At 37.2% G+C, this 18,733-nt stretch overlaps 1 pseudogene; it reads right to left on the bottom strand.

Moving 5' to 3' along the window:
* Positions 1-1,726: 1,726 nt before the first annotated feature.
* On the bottom strand, positions 1,727-2,011 carry LOC121478312 (annotated as a pseudogene).
* Between the last annotated feature and the right edge of the window lie 16,722 nt (positions 2,012-18,733).

Here is an 18,733-nt window from a genome sequence, read left to right as displayed (position 1 = left end):
CTTTCCACTTGAGAATTTACTAAAAACACCACACACAAGGGGCTCAAAGCAGTCATGACACCTATGTACTAGAATATTGGGATAGAATACATCAGTGTTTTTATGTTTTATGAACAAAATGGAGTCCATTATGGAGTTTATAGAACTGGCTTCTAGAAACATTTTTTTTTAAGATTTATTTATTCATGAGAGATGCAGAGACAGTGAGAGAGGGGTGGAAACACAGGCAGAGGGAGAAGCAGGCTCCATGCAGGGAGCCCATTGTAGGACTCGATCCCGGGACTCAAGGATCACGCCCTGGGCCTAAGGCAGGCGCTAAACCGCTGAACCACCCAGGGATCCCCTAGAAACATTTCTTAAAAAAATATTCCTCTTCTAGTGAGGCTAGATCCTAAGAAAGCTACAATACTTTTGTTTCTTACCTTCCTTTAGAATTTTTTTCACTGCGGTAAAAAAAAAAAAAAAAATGTGGTCTTTGCAATTAAGATGACCTACCAAAGTGGTTAGAAATGGCATTGTAAAATGGAAGATTACCAATATGCAATCATTTGCAGTAATATTTCTCAAATCACTCTATTTCACCCATTTTCATTGCTACTGATTTAGTGGAAACCCATAGCACTCCTGCTCTGATTTATTCTGGTGGATCCTAAATGGTTGCCTCTCCTGCTATCTTACCCTACTCTTCACCCTCCACCACAGGGCAGAGAGATTTCCCAAGGTCACAGGGGGTCAGAATACTTTCATTAACTCTCTCTAGTTGCCTTCTGAGGGAAGTGCCTAAACTGTGTGAAGAGACTAGAGGCTCTTAATTCCCCACTTCTCTCAAATGCAGATAAACCTACGCAGCAAAGGGGCCACAAGCTTCCACATGGCCAGGTTTCAAGCAATTTCTCCATTGACAGAGAACACATGATTCTTTATCCCTAAAATTCTGTCCGCCCTACTTTGCCCTGCCTTTCGTGTGGGTAGGTCATTGCACTTACTATGTTAAGATCTACAGACTGCTAGTCTTGAAAGACGTTATTTGGGGCTGTTAAAAAAAAATTGGTCAAAGAAGTTTGAGAAACTGGTAGAGATTATGATTATCCTACTAGAGTCTCTGAGCTGCCCTCTTATATATATAAAGTTTTGCCAGTTTAACCAATCATCTTCCAAGCACAGCTGAACTCAATACATTTTTGGAGGAAGCACCTCTCAGTGAACATGTTTCATGGGTCAACTATCTGGAAAATTTACTTTTCTTTTTCTCCTCCAACCAGATTTACTGAACATAATAAAATTCCGTGTGCAAAGTGACCTGGACCTGCTGCCTTAAAACATGAGCCTTTCTTACTAATATTTTGATAGGTCGGTCCATTGAGTGTCAAAAAAGCAGCTTACTCTATAATTAATAGAAAAGTGCCCAATGCACACTAAATACATGGCCTAACTTCTGGAACTTTAATAGTTCTTTTTTTTTTAATATTTTATTTATTTATTTGAGAGAGAGAATGAGAGAGCATATAAGCGGGGGTACCAGCAGAGGGAGAGGTAGAAGCAGGCTCTGCTGAGCAGGGAGCCTGATGTGGTGCTTGATCCCCTGGGATCATGACCTGAGCTGAAGGCAGATGCTTAACTAACTGAGCCACCCAGGTGCCCCTGGAACTTTAATAGTTCTACAAGATAATTAGCACAGGTAAGATTGAGTCCCTGTGATAGGATGCTAGAGAACTGATACAAGATGTCAAGAGGCCATTTTGTGCACTGCCACTGTGATGCCATCATGTTTATAGATCATAATGTTTCTGTTATCTGATTCTAGAAACACCACTCGAAAATCAGTGGAGTCTGAGGTTAACTTAGCAGCTTGCTAGGCTAGTACGGATACCACCCCAGCATGCTTATCTTGTGGGGTCCCATAGCAGCCCAGATTAGGGCCTTCTGAATCTGTGCACAGGACTCCAACAATGGATCGATTCTTCACTGTGTCCTCCAAGTGCTGCTCCAAGGTCACCTCTATCTCGCCCATGGTCTGCTGAACCCTGGGTCCCACAATGCATCACGTCTGTCTCCACCCCAGGCCTGAAGCACATCCCACTTACATGGAAAACTTACTTTTAAAGCTCTTTGCCTCCTGGTCCCTCTTATGCACACTCCCATGTATATAGATATACAGATATGTCTGTATATCTATACGTTTGGGAATATGTAAATTCTTTTGTTTTCCTTATGGCACACACTCACACCCTTACAAAGTGCTCTAAGACTTTCTATGACCTTTAGCGAGTTACTGATCATTTTCAAACTAATCCAGATTCTTTTGATTATAATTTACAGAGACCAAAGTTAAATTAGTTTAAGCAAATGGAGAAGATTTCATAGCTCGAATAATTGGCAAACACAGTGGTGATGATATTCTTAGTTATAGCTCAATGCCCCTCCTCCTCCCACTCCCCAGGAGAAATTTGGCAATGTCTGAAGACATCCTTGCCACAACTGCAGGAAAGTGGGTGCTTCTGGCATCTAGTGTCATGTAGAGGTCAGCATTAGAGAGTCACCTTCCCAATGAGGAAATGCTTAGTCTAAAATGTCAGGGGCACCTGAGTGGCTCAGTTGGTTGTCTGCCTTCAGCTCAGGTCATGGATCCTAGGATCCTGGGATCTAGCTTTCCATTAGGTTCCCTGCTCAGTGAGGGATCTGCTTCTCCCTCTCCCTCTCCCTCTCCCCATGCTTGCACTCAGTGGCGCTCTCTCTCTCTCTTTCTCACTCTGTCAAATAAATAAATAGAAGTATTTTTTAAAAATTGAAAAACTGTGATTATAATTAGGTCTAAACACTCAAAGTCATTAGGAATTACTTGCTATTTTTCTCTCATGTCTTCTGTCAAAGTTGGGCTTTATCTTTCTCTGAATAGCAGGAAATATGGCTACTATCTATATCAGATCCACTTATATCTAGTTTTATGACCTGATAGAAGAAAAGTTTTCCTCATCAATCAGAAAAATACCAGGAAATTCATTGGATTGGTCCAAGTTTGATCATGTGATCATTACAAAAATCACTCCCTGTACGTATTACAATGATCCTGGCATAAGCCGTGTCCTCATCTTTGGGGTGAGGGAACTATATTAGACAAAAGCAACCTTTATCATGCTTTCTTGGAATTTACTTATTTTAAAATTAGAGACAATAATTTATATCATAAAATATTGTGAAGCTTATTTTTAATGCATATAAAAATTCTGATAGAACATTTGAAATATGGGACATGTTTAATGATAGATTTTGTGATTGGTAGATATACCTTTAAAATATTTTTACTGTAACAAGAACACTACACATGAGATCTACCCTCTTAACACATTTTTAAGTACATGATATTGTTTACTATAGGCACGATCTTGTATAGCAGATCTTGAGAATTTACTCATTTGAGTGACTGAGATTTGATGTCCTTTGAACAACAAATTTCTACTTCCCTCTTCCCTCAGCCCCAGTAATCACCCTTCTATTCTCTTTTCTATAAGAATGACTCTTTTAAAGACAACATATAAGCAGATGCTTATAGTATTTGTTATTCTGGGTCTGGCTTATTTTACTCAGGGTAATATCTTCCTGGTTCATCATTTTCATCAGGATATCCTTGGGTTTTAAGCCCGAATAATATTCTATTTATGTACATACCACATTTTCATCATCTATTTATCCTGCCAGTAAACATTTAGGTTGTTTCTGTATCTTGGCTTTGTGAATAATAGCTGCCATGAACATCTGAGTGTGTATGTTTTTTCTAGATCCTGATTTCAGGGCTTTTTGGATATATGCCCAAGAGCAGGATTGCTGGATCATATGGTAATTCTATTTTTAATTTTTTTTTTGTGGAACCTGCACACAGTTTCCCAGAGTGGCTGCAGCAGTTTACATTCCCACCAAGAGTGCACAAGGGTTGCAATTTCTCCACATCCTCATCAACAGGTGTTTTATTTGGTTTTGTTTTGCTCAAAAATACCCATTCTAACATATATGAGATGATACCTCATTGTGGTTTTGATCTGCCATTTCTCCAATGATTAGTTATGCTGAGTATCTTTTCATATACCTATTGGCCATTTGTATTCCTCCTTTTGGAGAATTATCTTTTTAAATTCTTTGCCAATTTTTAATGATTATTTAATTTTTTGCTCTTGAGTTGTAGGGGTTTCCTTATATGTTTTGGATATTAATCCCTTATCAGATCTATGGTTTGCAAATATTTTCTCTCATTCTGTAGGTTACCTTTTCACTCTGTTGATTGTTTCCTTTGCTGTATAGAAGCTTTTCAGTTTAATGTAATGCCACTTGTCTAATTTTGCTTTTGTTGCGTGTGTTTTTGTATCATGTTGATTGGTAGTTAATGATCATGCCAATTAAAAGACAGATAAGAAAACAATATAGATAATCAATCTCTACTGTGAAAAAAAAATCAGTATCTTATGCAGTCCAGAAATGAGAAAACCCATTATTTTGACTTCATTTTGATTTTGATTTTCAAATATCAGCAATTGGGCTTTTACATTTGCTTGCTAACAGAAATATACCACAAGCTGATAAAATATATCTGGTAGTTGTAGTATCAGGAGTCCATTTAAAGTTGTGAAATATACACAATTTGAAATGTTTGGTGTCAAGGCAGCATTTAAATCCTCCGGCCAATTAAGTCTAATGATTGAGTGAATTGTACTACTTTTCTTCAACACCTTCAGTGTGAAGGTTAAATTAAGATTCATTTTCAAATTAGAAGGTAACACTAACTGCCAGTCAAGTGTTTATTTGAGGATTTGGTTAGAAAAAAAATAGAGATTAAAAATACTAACTTGAGATGAGGCCTTTCTTTTATGAGCATTATACTTAGGTAATACAAAAAGCTTACTTCTTTAACCAGTACCATGGCAAACCTAAAACAGACATTTCTGAAACTCAGAAACAGTCTAGTAAAAGTTTCAAGCATAGGCGAGTTGAAGGTAACTTATGGGCTTGGAAACATCCCATCAGTTGTTGGGTGACTAACATCAAATCTCACTGTTCTCTCTAGCTATATTAAAATTACATAATATTTCTCTTGTTTGACATGAGCTTTTGTGGGGAGCTAGAGAACATAAGCAGATAGATAAAACACCTGGCTGTAGAGATTTGCACAGGGGGAAAAACCTTATAATGACAGTCAACAAAGAAAACCATCTTGTTGGGTATAAAAATCACCAAGTTAAATACACAGAGGGAACAATATATGAGTAATATTCCAAGCTTCTGTCCACTGTGCTGCAGAACTACTTACACTGAACTCAAATTCTGCTCACGGGGGAATAGATGAAGTTTGAGAGGCTGTGCAGTATGGACAGTATTAACCACATTTTCTGATCATCATGAAATAGAGAATAGTCTCAATTTTATACTCTACTATATATTTAGTGAAGGGATGCAACAAATTATAAAGAACAATGCAATAGTGCTTTGGACTCTGTAATGGACTCTATCATCCTACCTCATTACCTACATGGATATATAATCACTCTGGGTTGCCCTCTCCAACTGCATCCTCTCCTTGTCCTTGCCCTTGATTCAACATAGTGTTTCCAAAATTTATTAATCTTAATATATGTAGCTTTAATTCAAACAACCTGTGACTTTTTTCTAAGGAAAGAGTCATTAATATCTCTGTACCAGCTATCTATATACCAAACTGTGCTAAGCCATTTTACTTTTGTCTAGTTTGTATAAACTTACAATAAGCTTGAGAGATTGATATTATCTTTCCTATTTACTTGCACATTTGGAAAAAATGAGTCTTATAGAATATAAACAACTTGTTAAGTTCATACGCACAATACCAAACAACGTATCAAGTGCAAATATTCAAGAACATACTCAACTTTGGAAGATAAATATGTGCTGTTCTGTTAGTTATAAAATGGACCATTTAAATATTTCTATTTTTCTAGAAAACAGAAGAAATGATTTCATATAGTTGAATATTAGGGATTTCCATTTCACACACTGAAGTTTTCAGGTATAAAGAATCAGACAGACTGTATTGGCTTATCTTATTCACAAAGTAAATTGGAAAATAGAGGATATTACTTGACTATTCTACCCTATGAAATATTCGAGTTGGTTGTCTACATGTAAGTTAATGACCCAATGTATTCAAGCCAATAATAAGGAGCATCATTCACCATTGAAAACTCTGCTTTAGTTAACACAAAAGAACATAATATAGTAACTGTTCCCACCCCCAAATACTGCCCATTGATACATTTTGGTGGTGACTTCCTGCATTTATAATAGTCACCTTTTAACAATTCACATGTCCAAATTGTGTATGATAAAATTTTTTAAAATCAGCAATGCCAATTTAAGAAATGACCACTGTGACAGCAAAATAAATGATTAATTCCTCAAAGCATAAATTTAAGAGATTGTAATGAAATTTTGTTTTGGTTGTGTTGATGTTCTCTTCCTACTCTTCCCCTCTTCCTTCCAAAAAGGAATTTTCAGGGATGCCTGGGTGGCTCAGTGGTTGAGCATCTGCCTTTGGCTCAGGGCATGATCTTAGAGTCCTGGGATCAAGTCCCGCATTGAGCTTCCTGCATGGAGCCTGCTTCTCCCTCTGCCTGTGTCTCTGCCTCTCTCTCTATGTCTCTCATGAACAAATAAATAAAATATTTTTAAAAAAACACCAAAAAGGAATTTTCAGGGTGGGATTTGAATACATATGCCTATCAAGCCATGTATTAATAAATGGTCCACTTCTGACACCATATATGCAGTTCACAGCTACCTGCTTAATTTTCACCAGGTCCTCTGTAAATTATCCATCCCCTTTCTAGGTCAAATAAAATGTATTTTTAAAGTATATATGAAATAACCTTCCTTCATAAAGGAAATTTTAAAACATTGATTTTTTTTTTTTTTTGCATTCAGGTCAATACTTGCTCTTTTTTCTAAAGGAAATTCTTTAAAAAGTCACAGCAATAAGGAGAAAGAGGCCTCCAGTTAGTTTTCCTATAATGAAACTATACTTAGCCCACTGTAATCTTCAAACAACAGTCCCACTATCAAACAACATTCCCACTATCAGGATCATAATCCAGGGTGCTAAATGTAAATCAAATGATGAATACTAAGATAACTGGAGTCCTTTTATATCCCTTTGTTCAATCACCTTCCCTAATTCTTTGTGCCTGAAATTCTATCATTTAATATTCTTACTTTCATTCAAAGAATAGGTTGTAACTGGCAGCCTCTGGACCTCAAAGCTTGGCAAAAAATAGAAAAGTTTTTAGCAAAGTGACTAAGCATATTAAGGCTTCTGCACAGGGGAACTAAATTATAAGTGTACTTGTTTTGACTAGAAGTATATTATCTCAAAGTAGAGTCACGTTTCTAAACCTTGGCACTATATATTATGAACCAGATACTATTTTTTATCTTGGGAGTCTGTTCTGTACCTCGGAGGATGTTAGGAGCATCCCTGGCCTCTACCCACTAGCTATCCTTAGCAATCCCACATACCCCTTGGTAAGCTAGAACAAAAACTCTTTCCAGACATTGCCAAATGTCTGCTGGGAGACTCGTCACTCCGGAGGGCAGATCATCCTGCGAATCACTGATGCAGTCTTGAAAAGAAAGAAGGACAGACTAGAAACACTACCTCACTAGAACAATAGTTTCTGGTGGGCAAGGGATTTTTCTGTTTTGTTTAGACCATATCCCTGGCACTTAAACAGTGCCTGCTATTTAGCAAATAATCAGAAAATATATGTGACATGAATGAATAATTAAAGCATCCAACACCATTCATAAGGGAGAATACTATCCAGCTGTTTCAAAGTGAGGGTTTTAATATGCTTATTAATATGGTTGGGTGTTCATGAAATATTAAGTGAGAAAAGCCAATTACAAGGTATATCTAATTTATTCCCATTCTATGACATGAAAAATATATATCTTGAAGTACATGCAAAAATTGTGGCTGTACTGGGTGGCAGGATTGCAGACTATTTTAATTTTCCTCTTCTGCATAATTATACTTTATTATATGCAATGTTTTTATAATACAAAGTTTGGTGGTTAGTTTACAGAAGACATAATAAAGAGCAGAGTATGCCAAACACATCACAGAAAGTCCTTTAGTAATTCTAAATTCTGCATGACGAGATTTCTGAAAACTAAGACACACTAGGTGTCTGACCTGAGGGGAATAAACTGTTCTCTGAGAAACTGCTCTAAACATTGCCTATTTCTAAAAATCAGTATCTATATGTCCAGTATTGTCCTGGATACCATGGAGACCCAGGAAAAAGTTCAGAATGTAGTTGGGGAAATAAGACCTAGAGACAGGATGCCATCAAAACAAAATGAAACAATATATAATGAGATGTTAAATTGTGTGTTGTGAACCCTGCTTTAGGATTTCATGGAGTAGAGGTAACAAAGGGTTAGTGCCCTGGAGAAGATGGGTCTTCAGTCGAATTATCAAGAATGAGTAGACTCAGATAAAAGGAGAATGGGAAAGAGTATCCCAGGGTGGGGAGAAGAGGCAAATACTTTGCATAAGGACACAAAGAGAAAAGGTGAGTACAGGTAGAAGGCATCAAAGATGCTGATCTCATTGGAACAGAGAGATAAGGACCACCTACCTACAGAGATGCAACTGGCATCTTGGGAGGGACAATCCTCTGTTGAGAAATGTTCCAGACATTACCAGGACTTTGTGTACCTTTGGCCCCTAGCACCAGTGGCAGAAGCATCCTTTCTGAGCAAAGGCAACTGAACACAGGCCAGAGACACCCTTTGAAACATTTGGGCCCCAGCAATTTTTACCCATTTGTTCTGTTTCTCCATGAACCTGAAAAATGCCCAGCTATTATAATGAGGAACTATGTACATCTTCTCAAGTGCTCCGTAGAGGGTGATGCTGCCCCACTTGAGAACTGCCAAGGATCCACAGTCTGTCTTCAGATGTTTGGGGCTATGTGTTTCCTCCACTTCCTACCCAATTTCACCTGCATTCTATAAAAGTTGTGAACCTTATTGTGGGAGAGCAGACTCTTGACTCAAATACACAAGATTGGAATTGAGGCTGCCCCGTTTGCTGGCCCTGTGATTTCAGGCAAATTACCAATTCTCTATTTTCTCATATGTAAGGCAGGGCTAATATGAGTGATTGTGTTATGGTTGTAATGTGTTCCCCCAAAAAGATGTGAAGTCCTAATCTTCCGAAGAAGTGACCTCTGAGCTGAGACACGGTGAGAAGAAATCAGCAATGCTAACTAGTACTTGCAAATCTAGGTTCTTTGGGGGGATGATAGGGAGCATATTTAACATTCATCACTGTCTTTTTCCAGTGCCAGATCAAATGTTTTGCACATAGTAGGCCATCAATAAATATGTGTTAAATTGATAAAAGAAGCAGTACGTAATTGATGAGTTACTCAGCTGAACTATTTACCTGCTAATTTCCAGTGATGGGTGTCCTTTCATACTTATTCTCAACTTGATGACAATCTTTAAAGGTCTTTTGAATTAAACTATTATTTTTTTGCATCAACTTTGGACATTCTTTGAATGAGAAGCCTTATGGTGAAAGGGAGTCTATAGTTTGTTGTGTATAGATTTCATATCTATCTGAGTGAGATGATGTATTTTTGATAGAATGCATCTACTTCTGTAAAGCCATGGCTGAGTTGTGTAAAGCATCCATACATATTTCATGTTATCTACAAGCCCAGGCTTAGAAATGAAAAATGAAGGTTGTACTGTCAAATTCAGAATTTGGGTAGACATTTTGATACAAAATCTGTCTCCAAAGAGAATTAATGTACCCAGAGTGAGGTAGACATAGCAACAGTTCAGAGGTATCTTTGGAAAGAAAGTCCATAACTCAACAATGTCTTACACATAGTAGGTACCCATTAAAAGAACCTGGTGACACAGATAATAAACAATAGTATTATATAGTGTTAAAGCAAGTATGTTTGGGAATAAGATAATTTAAATTCAGACTATTCCTTTTCCAAGCTGTGTTTCCTTGAGCAAGTTATTTATTCTGAGTGAAATCTCAGGGTTCACATACATCTCCACAAAGACTTCTCTTGTGGGGCTGTTAGAGTTGCTTGAGAGAATGTGTGTAACACAGAGTAAGTATTTCACCATACATTACGTGTTCATTCCATCATTATTATCATTGTTATTTTTTTAAAAGATTCATTTATTTTAGAGTGGGGTGGGGAGGGACAGAGAAGAGAGAATCCTCAAGCAGACTCCCTGCCAAGTGTGGAGCCCTACCCGGGGCTTGATCACAGGACCGTAAGATCATGACCTAAGCCCAAATCAAGAGTTGACACTTGACTGAGCCACCCAGGTGCCCCAATTATTGTTATTTTTATTATTAAATGTTCACCAATTCAATGATAAACATTATATTCCACACAGAAGAGTGGGTAAGAGATTCCCAATTCAACTATAACAGAATGAGTGATTTATATCCCCCTTCCCCACCAAAAAGAACCATACAATTGGATAAAATATGTGAAGGCTTCAATTCAATTCAACCATTCACAGAAAAGGAAAAATCATATATCATCACAAGAGATGAAGAAAAGATGGAACAAAATCAGAGACTTCTTCAATCTGTAAAATTTTCTGATGCGAATCTATAAAAAACACACAGGTACCATTTTATCTGAAAGATACCTTTTGAAGATCTGTCATGAAAGACAAACAAGTTTTCCTTAAGATTGGGAATACCTAATTTTATTCAGTATAGTACCAGAGGCACCAGCAAGTGTAATAACACCAAAATCAATAAACACACATGAAAATATATGAAAAAAATTAATAAAGGAAAGAAAAAACTATAAATATTAAATAAGTAAAAATATCTTTTTTAAAAAGGGATTTTATTATTTTGTTTGAGAGAGAAAGAGAGAGTGCACAAGAGTGGGGGGGAGGGAGACAAGCAGACTCCCTCCTGAGTTGTGGAGCCAATGATAGGGCTTGATCCCAGGACCCTGAGATTATGACCTGAGCTGAAGTCAGGCACCCAAAAGTATTTTTATTTACAGATTAGGTGATTGTTTATGTAGATTTTTCTAAGACTACTAAATCTAATAAGGGGATTTAACAAGGTTACAAGAACCAATGTCAATATATGAAAAGAAATTGTATTTCTATATACTTGCCAAAAGTGGGAGTTTATGTTTTAAATATCAATTACAGTAGCATCAATATGCATAAAATAATTAGTAATAAGTTTTATGAAAGATGTGCAAGACCACCCTACTGAAAACAAAGTATTGCTAAGAATAGAATTAAGAGGATTAAGTAAGTAGATATAACTATATGTTTTGTAAATCTCTGTATTGTTAACTGTTGAATTTATAGAATCAATGCAACCTTAATCATAATCTCAGTGAAGTTTTTTTTTTTTGGTTATTGTTAATTTGATAGATTCTATAGATTTATATAGAAATGCAGAAGATCTAGACCTTAACTGAAGCAGAAACAATATTAAAAAAAAATATCAGGGGCACCTGGGTAGCTCAGTTTGGTTAAGCATCTGACTTTGTCTCAGGTTATGATCTCAGAGTCCTGGGATTGAGTCCTGGGTCCAGCCCCAGTTGGAGCCCCTGTATGGTGCTCTACATTCAGTGGGGTGTCTACTTGTCTCCCTGCTGCTCCCCCACTCACTCTCATGCTCACTTTCAAGTAAATAAAATCTTTTAAAAAATTAGCGAAGATTTCCTCATACCTGATTTTAATACTTGCCAAAGTTTTAGAGTAATCAAGCTAGTGTGGCATTGGCACAAAAATAAATAAATGGATCTAAATACAGAATCCAGAAATAGACACATATGTGTATGAGCAATTGATCATTTTTGCAAAGTTATCAAAACATTTCAATGGGGGAAAGAAAGTTTCTTCAACAAATGATGCTGGAACAATTGGAAATAACCTACAGAATAAAAGATGAATCTCGATGCCTTCACTCGATGCTTTCATTTTTCAATGAAAAATTTAAATCAAGATAGACCTAAATATGGGAACTAAAGCTATAATATTTTTTAAATATAACAAAATACCTTTATAACTTTGGGTTAGGCAAAGATTTCTTAGGACACAGAAACACTAAGCATACAAGCAAAAGTTTGATGAATTTGACTTTCATTCATTAAAAATTCTTTAGAAAAAATAAACATTCATGCCATGACTTTTTTAAAAGTGGTATATCCATTCAATGGATACTACTTAGCAATAAAAGGGGCAAAGTAATATATGTTACATGGATATATCCCCCCAAATTGAGTGTTGAATGAAAAATGCCAGATCAAGGTGCAAATATACAGACAATTCCAGTACATGAAGTACTGCAATAGTTGAAAATTAGTCTAATTTTATAAAAATTAAGACAAGGGCTACTTCTGAATTAGTGGTCAGGAATAGTAGCCTGAATTAGACTGGAAAGGCACAAAAGAATCCTTCAGGAAGTCAAAAATGTTCTGTATCTCTATAGAGATATGTACTACATAGTTTATGTATTTGTCAAATCTTTCTGAATTTGTGGTGTGTGAGTTATGGTAAGAAATATATATTTGGGCTTTGTCCTGCTTCTGGCACAGAGCTCCTAAAATACTTGGAGTGTCCAGGGTGGTGAGAGCAATAAAGATGTCTTCTGTTATGTTAATGATGGCTTTTGGACTGCACCTGAGAACAGAAGCTGATTGCCAGGGGAACCAACTCTGTAAATAGAGGGTTGGAAACATTTTATCCCACCTCCAGACCTCTGTGGAGAAAGGAGGGGAGAGAGGTTGAACAGTCACCACTGACCACTGAGTTAATCAATCATGCCTATGCAATGAAGCCTCCATAAAAAATTCAGAAGGACGGGGGCCAGAGGGTTTCCATGATGGTGAACACTTGGAGATCTGGGGAGAGTGGCCAGCATGGACAGAACCTGGAAGCTCCGTGATCTTTCCCATTACTTTGCTTTCTATATCTCTTTCATCTGGCTTTCCTGGATTATATCCTTTTATTATAAATGGGTAATATAGTGAATAATATGTTCCTTTGAGTTCCATGAGCTGCTCTACCAAAGCAATCAAACCCAAGGTAGGGTCATTGGCACATCTGATCTATAGCTGGTTGGTCAGAAACATGAGGTGATAATCTGGACTTGCAACTGGTGTCTGAAGTGGAGAAGGATGGGGAATGTCAGTTTTACAAGACTGAGTTCTTAACCCTTGGGATCTGATGCTATCTCTAGGTAGGTAATATTAGAATTGAATTGAATTGAATTGAATTGAATTGAATTGAATTGAATTGAATTGAATGACACCCAGCTGGTGTCCAAATAATTGTTGGAGGTGGGGGAAAACCTCCTCACACCAACATGTTGGAATTGGGTTCAGAACCTCTTAGAATTATACAGTAAAATTTGTGTGTTTCACTGTATATAAATATGCATCTAAAAAATGGATAGAAAAGTATTATACTTAAGACATTATTATTTAATTCCAAATAAGACATTTTACAGACCATCCTAAAATTTAATAGCGTTATCTGTACAAAGGATGAGAGTTATGTTTGCATTTTATAGTTACTCCTGGATTTCAGATGTCTTTAGAATTGACGTATTGTTAAAAGGCCAAAGTTCACAACTGAGGTCAGTTATTATTCCCTTTGTCTTTGGTATGAAAATAAAGAACAGCCTGCTGTGGATATTCATTGCATTTATCCTGTGTTACTATGTTCTCTAGGAAAAGCTAAGTGTAAATATTGCTAGAATGATGGATTTAACAGAAACGTTAATAGACATAATAAACATTTTATATAAGTGTTTACTCAGGAGCATGTACGTGAGAAAGAGTTCTTTCACCTAAATGAATTTTCACGATAATATAAAGTTTACCTTTAAATGTGCCAAAATATGCTTTTCTATTAACTTGTGTTTAGAACAATCACACTGAGTGCCAGGCAATAACCACCGCTTTGCCCAGGGACCCTGTGGATTTTCAACATTAGCCACACCCACAACTCTTGCCATTTTTGCAAATGAGGAAACTGGCACCATAAGCACTAGGCTGTACAGAGACTGAGTTTATGACTTAGACTAGTTCTCAGTACCTACTTATTATACATGTAAGTGGCTAGTTACTCCAAACTAAATAAGCTCATCAAATTTAGGAGTGTTTAAATATAGATGTAGATCATTGTTTTCCAAGGCCTGCGGGCATGGGAATGAAGAAGGGATGTGTTCTCCCCTTTTGAAAAACAGAGGGTTTAGTTTATAAAACCAGAAGAGTCTGTGTTTTTACTCTTGAAGAGACTGTTCACAACTGCCATATCATTGGGGCAAAAACTTTCTTATGATGCCAGATTCCTTTGCTTCACCCTCTTGGAACTTAAATAAATGAGTACATTTAATACTCAAAATTGAAACATCGAAAGATGGTCTAGAGAAGCCCTAGTGTTTTCTTCCAGCCCCTTATTAAAACATCTATACCTAAGTCTAAACTCAGAGAAGTTATGTTTACTGCACGAAAATCTTACCACTGTGTGACCCTTTCCCTTAGGTTGCTTCCTTCCAAAAAGAGGAGTTCACCATTGTTTCCTCTGAATTCACCATCTAAAGTGACAAAGACGATGTTTTTCTTTATAAAGCCAACGCTTGCCAGTTTGTTGGTTTCTTGGATTCAATTTAGGACCCTAAGCAACTCTTTATGGCATTCCCAAGAGAATGGGACCCTGTTTGTTTGGTTTTTTCCCCCAAATGATGACAGGAAAATTCTCCTTTTGAAATGCTAAAAAAGGCAGAATTAATAAAATAGCACTGTAGTTAACTAACTCATAAGAAAGGAAAAAAAAGAAAAGCAGCAATCATTAATTATTGAGCATTTCACAAACATTACCTCATTTATCCTGCACTGGGACCAGGAATACTCAGTTCACAGACCACTGTGGCTCAGTGGGTGATATCATCAGCACAAAGTCACTCAGATGATGCTAAGAGGCAAAATTAGGATTTGAATTGATGTCATTTTGACTCCCCATGTCCTGTGTTTGTATAATTAACCATTTAAAATATTTTATCAAACTCACCTGATTCCTCTTCTCTCATAAACTTAAGAATTATTCGCTATTAACCTGTTGACCTTTTATTCTTCCTTACAGAGTATTATTTTTAAACATGGGAAGGAGAAGAAAACGCACTCAGGAGTCAAAGTTGTTAAGTCTAGTTAACCCTATGATTTGTTTTCCTCCACAGCTTTGTCTTTGTAACTTCCATTCGATGACTTAAAAAATCCTACTGATAAACTAGAAGCTGTTAAGAGTGGAATTCAATATTGAACTCTAGTTTTTTACTTCGGTTTGTTGGACATCAAGATCCTAGTGTAGCCCCTAATTTCCTTCTATCTGCTTTCTGTGGGTGACCTCATTCATGTGCATGGACTCTGTTATTAGTACACGCTGCTTGCTTTCAAATCTCACCCCCAGCCCATTTGTCTTCTTGGGCTTCTTCCAACCATTTCTTCTGGTTAGAAATGCTATTAGTGTCTAGAATTCAATAAGTCCAGAAATGAACTCAGTCACCTTTCTGCAAAATTAGTGTTACAAATTTGGTAAAGAAAGAATAAAAGGACAATAGGGGAGCAGGGAGGGAGAGAAGGAAGGGAAAGGAAGGGAAGGGAAGGAAAGGGAAGAGGGAAGGAAGGACCAGTTTCACACTCCATGTTCCTCCTTTCAGCATAGGGCACCATCAGCCATCCTGTGGCCAACCAGACACCAGAGCACTACATTTGACTCCCTTTTGTTCCACGTAGCCAATTAATCACCAAGACCCACTAACTTTACATATTATAAATATTTATCTTTTTCCCCATTGTTTTTGCCACAAATGTATATTTCTGGCATCTTTCTTCAAGATAGTTATCTCTGACTATTCCTTTATATCTGGAATATTATTTCCTTACCATATACTACTACTTCTTCTCTCTCTCTCTCTTTTTTAAAGATTTCATTTATTTATTCATGAGAGACACACAGAGAGGCAGAGACATAGCCAGAGGGAGAAGCAGGCTCCCTGAGGGGAACCCGATGTGGGTCTCAATCCTGGGATCAGGGATCACACCCTGAGACAAAGGCAGACGCTCAACCACTGAATCACCCAGGCATCCCCTACTTCCTCTTAAAGGTCTCAGTATAGATGTTCCTTCCTCCTAGAAATGGTTATGAACCCCTAATTTGGGAAAGATACCCTTCCTCAGTGATACTGTGACACTGCATGGTTTTCCATCTTCATTTATCGTATTCTACAGGACATTGCAATTGCCATTTACATGCCTGTCGTGAATACCATGAGGGTGGGCATTCCACCTTCCTTGTATTCTTCTGCATAATATCCATTACAAAGTAAGTTCATAAGTATTTATTGAATTTGTTAAATGAATGGACTTCTTCCATTTTCTAACTGCACAACAGTTCACAGCCAAATATGCTCCATACCATGCCCAGTTACTAGTGGAGAATGTAAAGAAAATAAATCCCTTAATACTAAAGTTGGTAGGTTGGGAGGGGGGAGGCAAAGGTGGGACATCTTCTCCCCACCCCCAACCACTTGTTTTTGTTCCAGATTTCTGGACTCGTCATGAGAAACTAGCCATAGTCATAATTTTGATTAGATTTTTCTCTCATTCACACTGGTGAATCACTCTGACTGTGGATTTTCCCAAACTTAATAAAATTACTATATCTCATACCATTATGATGCAGATTATCACAGTCTCAAGGCTCAGAGATTACTAAAGAATTATAATTTGAAGAGCTATGATTTATCAGTTATATCAGTTTTACTTAAACAAACAAGAGAAACATGTACGATTCCACTTAAATTAATTTACAATTCCAAAGAAATTTCCACAGATATGTGTGAAGAACAGTCATAATCATTTAATTAGGCTTCCAGTATATTAAAAGCACTGTTAATGTTTGCTTGAATCATTTTCTCTTCTTGAATTGCCAGTGGTGATACAAACACAGTACCACATTATATTTGAAAGTGCAGAGAGAATTTTCCTTCAATGGTCCCAGTAGTGAATTAAACTGCCAAAAAAGTACAATAAGTACTTCTGAGTTATAGCAACATTTTCTGAGCTAATTTTCAAGATATTAAGTTTCTACAAATCTTTTTTTTTTCTGAAACAAAGGAAAATGAAAAGAATAGAATTGGCTCAGAACTGTTACAAAATATGATTTGATCAAGAATAGGAAAATTTTAAATGCAAAAAAGATTGCCCTACAGTCTCCACACTTTCTGAAAAGATAAGTGCTGAGAAAAGACTACAGTATTTTTTCTAAGCACATCTCCCGGTTTTCTGTTAGTTAAATAGACACAAACACACACACACACACACACACACACACACACACACACACACACAAAGGACCTAGAAAAACAAACCAGCTTTTCCTTTCTTCTCTACTGTCCCCAAAGCCACTTTAATCCTATATGTGTTAAGAATAATCCCCCAACCCAAACGGGTGAGAATTTTCCAAGGAGAAATCTTATTTTAATTTTCTTCATTCAAAGTCTACCTCCTCCATGTCATCTGAATGCTAATCCTACAAAACTATTTTGTCTTTCCTAGTAACAGCACACTGGTGATTTTGATAACCAGCAATCCTTCTTTCCTCCCTCCCTCCCTCCTTCCCACCCTCCCTTTTTCCATCCATCCATCCATCCATCCATCCATCCATCCATATCCATCCATCCAATAATCCATCCATCCATGCACCTGTCTTGATCTTTGGTACAGCCTGGTACTGTGCTACCAATGTGTTTATGACCCTTAATTTCCCCTCAATGAATCACGGTTCACACCAGGAGCGCCTAAGTGGGGTGATGTTTCTCTCCATCTGTTGTTTGTCATGTTAAATTTAGATATTTCTGGCAGGGCCCAGATTTGATAATGATAGGTGAGGGCGTATTATATATGTGCTAACAGAAAGGTATTTTATAAAATCCTGCATGCAGTGAGTAATTTTCTTCCCAATACAGTTGTTCTTGCTTGCATAAACCTTTAACTACAAAATGCTCAGTTGGAATTACTAACAAAATAACCTTTCAAGGGATGTCTTTTTTTTTTTTTTCCTGGTATCATTTGAAGCACGAGGCCCAGTGAGGTAGAACTTTAATCCTCCCTCCCTCCCTCCCTCTCTCCCTCCCTCCCTTCCTTCCTTCCCATAGAGGAACTGACATGTAAAAAGTCCTTACTTGTCTCCATTTCTATAGACAGTACTATCCATTTATCTTGGTGTAAAATTTCTTCCTTCTTCACTTACAGTTTAAGGAGAAAGTAGGTAAAATTGCATATGGAGCCCAAGGAGAAGACAATGACCCAGATTTCTTCCCTTGAGTTTCATGTTCTTACACCATGTCAGGAGGAGCTATGGCTGGGACCCCAGTGGCAGGAGATAAGACACAAATCCTGAAAAGGTGCTAAATCATAATGAACAGGGGGATTTGATCTAGTGTCCCACACAAAACACCAACTCTTAGGTTTTCCTATCAGGACGTATACTAGCTGAGTTATACTTGTTCCCTTCCTAACCCAGTTACTCAGGCACCCCGACCATAGTTGGGAGAAGACCTCTGTATCATCTGTTTTACATCAAAGCCAGATGGCTGTCCTTCCTGATTGGGGACCAATGACAC

The sequence above is a fragment of the Vulpes lagopus genome, chromosome 18, assembly GCF_018345385.1.
Source record: "Vulpes lagopus strain Blue_001 chromosome 18, ASM1834538v1, whole genome shotgun sequence".
Lineage (NCBI taxonomy): Eukaryota > Metazoa > Chordata > Mammalia > Carnivora > Canidae > Vulpes > Vulpes lagopus.
Note: the sequence above shows the minus strand (reverse complement) of the source record. Positions and strands in the feature narration are given on the sequence as shown.